Source organism: Hordeum vulgare, chromosome 5H, assembly GCF_904849725.1.
Source record: "Hordeum vulgare subsp. vulgare chromosome 5H, MorexV3_pseudomolecules_assembly, whole genome shotgun sequence".
Classification (NCBI taxonomy): Eukaryota; Viridiplantae; Streptophyta; class Magnoliopsida; order Poales; family Poaceae; genus Hordeum; species Hordeum vulgare.
Genome location: NC_058522.1, coordinates 444,077,758 through 444,080,811, shown reverse-complemented (window position 1 = coordinate 444,080,811; position 3,054 = coordinate 444,077,758). Strand labels below are relative to the sequence as shown.

The window sequence follows — 3,054 nt, the reverse complement described above, 5'->3', positions numbered from 1 at the left end:
CTATTTATTCGTCTCGATAATATTTTTCCTTGTTCACTAATAAATCTATTAATTAAACTCATGTTTCTATAATCAATTCGATCTCCCGGGCCAATCCGGGGACGCCTACGAAAAGGTTGTTTAGATTTACGAAAAGGTTGTTTGAATTTACGAAAAGTTTGCTTGGATTTACGAAAGGGTTGCTTGGATTTATTAAAAGTTTGCTTGGATTTACTAAAGGGTTGCTTAGATTTAAGAAAAGGTTGTTTAGATGTATACATGATTTATTCCTTATTTAATTTAAAATTGGAAAATGCACTTCTTTATTTTATTAATTTAGGATCCAGAAGAAGTAGTTTTTCTTTGATCCATATCTTATTTGATTCATATTTATAGTATATGAATACCCTCTATACATATGAAATAATATCGACCGGAAATCAGATGAGTTGATTTGTATTTTGTATTCTATACTATGTTTTATTTATATATAAAATATGAAGTTCTTACTCTTTCTGTTGTTTGGAAAGATCGAATACACGATGTTCCTATTTCTTTATTTCGTGATGAGTCGTATGCTTGCGACAATAACGACAAAATTTTTTGAATTCTAATTGTCCGGGTGTATTGTGGCGATTCTTTTGAGTACTATATCTAGAAATCCCCGTCGATTCCTCATTGGCACCTTTTCGAACACAACTGATGCATTCCAAAATAACTCTGATTCTAACATCTTTTCCCTTGGCCATGAACCTCCTTTTCCTTTTGGATTGACTTAATTTAATTCTTCTACTTATTCTTTTATTCTTCTATTTTGAATCCGAAGAAGAAGAATAAAATTCATTAGAATAATTTTTTTTTATTCTTAAATTAAGTAATAAAAAATAGAGAAATAATTAAAGAATACAATCCTTGTCGAATTAGCAAAGATTTTGGTTCGAAATCCTTTCATTTAATTAGTCAGCCCCGCCTTTTTCTATGCTCTGATTTCTGAGGCCTGATTTAGCTTGGGTACCCCTTTAAATTGAATTTCTATTTTTAAAAATAGGGTTTACCAAATTTTTAATGACTCTGAGGTTCAACCCAATCCATCTTTTCTTTCTTTTTCCTTCCGATACTAAAAAAAGATTGAAAAGGATAAGATAAAATTTTGTCATATCACGAAGAAATCTATCCCTCCCATAGCAATAACTAGAATTAAAAAAAAGGGAATGACAAAGCATCCGGGAATAAACGATTAATTTCTATCAATAAACCTGCTAAAGCACCAAACCATAGAGTACTTAGCACGGGTGCTACAGAGAGATATGTTTTTATATCCCGCATTGAAAATCCTCCTTCCTTGTTGGAATACATATATGATCATAAACTTATGCTATATATAAACTGAACCATAATCGACGAAATTTTCCGAAATTGTCCTATCCCTAAAAAATAAAAAGATGACCCCTTCTTCCTATATATTATCAAGGAAAAGTAATCTTTCTTTTATAGGCGAAATTCTATTGGATTTTAGCTGTATATAATTCCTTAATTATATGAGACCAAAAAGAAGAAATGACACGAGGGTTCTATATATAGATAGAGAAAGAATAAGAAAATTATGATGTGGAAAAGAAGACAGGAATTGTGTACAATGGCATTGCACAACAATTTAATTTGGAAAAGGGATGTAGCGCAGCTTGGTAGCGCGTTTGTTTTGGGTACAAAATGTCACAGGTTCAAATCCTGTCATCCCTACCTATTACTTCTTTCTTCTTTATAGGCAGTAGCAACGAGATCAATTAAAGTAAAGTGGGTATAACTGGAATTTGTGGAGACTATACGTACGTGAGATACATTAGGAATAGAAAAAGATTTTCTTTTTGAATGAATGAAAGCGCTCTTAGTTCAGTTCGGTAGAACGCGGGTCTCCAAAACCCGATGTCGTAGGTTCAAATCCTACAGAGCGTGATTCCATCTATCTTATGTCGAAGCAGAGTAAAATAATTTAACAAAATTGAATTGTAACTCCAATTTGACCTCCTCCAGACCAGAGAGGAGGTCAATAAAAAAAAAAAAATGACTCAATCAAAGATCCAACTGATCCCCACGCCTGTATTGCAAATACGCAGTCACGAATAATCCCGCTAAAGTAATAGGAATTAGGCCTAAGACGATTCCAAATAGAAAAACTTCAATCATTTCGATTTGTTCGGGGGGATAAAAAAAGAGGTACGATCTATCCCTAAATAGTACTCTAAATTATCCACGAATCTCAATGACCAAGAAAAGAATTCCTAATTAGTCTGGAAAAGAGTCGTAGAATATCAGGAATCCCAAAGAAAGATTTTGCTTTTCTGAATTATTATTATTCAGTCAATTCAAATAAGACGTATCTTGTTCAAGCCAATAAATAGAGCTGGGGTTATAGTTAAAGCAGCCAGTAGAAAACCGAAATAACTAGTTAAAGTAAGCATGAAAGAGTTAAATTCCATTTATTTTTTTTTACTACACTACATATGTTGGTAAAGCATTTACCTAAGTTATGGAAAATTCATAATTCATCAGTTATTTTAGATAATACTAAAAAACAAGATAGAGTGAGATACAGAAGTGTAAAAGAAAGTGGATTCATCAGATGATACATGAGTCCCTAATTTCGAATCAAGAGATTTGTTATGGAATTTTTCAATTGAGTAAAGTAATAATATTAAGAACTAGATCATATAACCCCATTGAATGAAAAAATGAAATTGGATTTTCAGGGAAATTTCGGAATAAGAGATAAATAAACAATTGAATTTGAAAAAAAAACTTCTTTCTATTTTGGATAATTTCTTTTTCAATAGGACCCTCTTTTTGGACTGAACGATCGAATATTCCCCTATTCCTTCTTATTTTAATTTTAACTGATTGTATTCTATATGGAATAAGAGGAGAAGAAAAGCATTCCACGACCTCCCGAGGGTCTGTTAAAAAAAAAAGAAAGCTCTTCCTTGAATTTACTTTATTTTTATTCCTTTTTCGAACTCCAACCAAAGTAGATTCGAAGACGAGTCACTTCAATTATCCTTTTAAGTTCTATTCTATCTT

At 31.8% G+C, this 3,054-nt stretch overlaps 2 non-coding genes across 2 annotated transcripts; both read left to right on the top strand.

The window, feature by feature from the left end:
• Window positions 1-1,645: 1,645 nt before the first annotated feature.
• On the top strand, window positions 1,646-1,719 carry TRNAP-UGG. Its single transcript has one exon. It is a non-coding gene; the product is annotated as a tRNA-Pro (tRNA).
• Window positions 1,720-1,858: 139 nt separating this feature from the next.
• Window positions 1,859-1,932, top strand: TRNAW-CCA. The gene has a single exon. It is a non-coding gene; the product is annotated as a tRNA-Trp (tRNA).
• The last annotated feature ends 1,122 nt before the right edge of the window (window positions 1,933-3,054 follow it).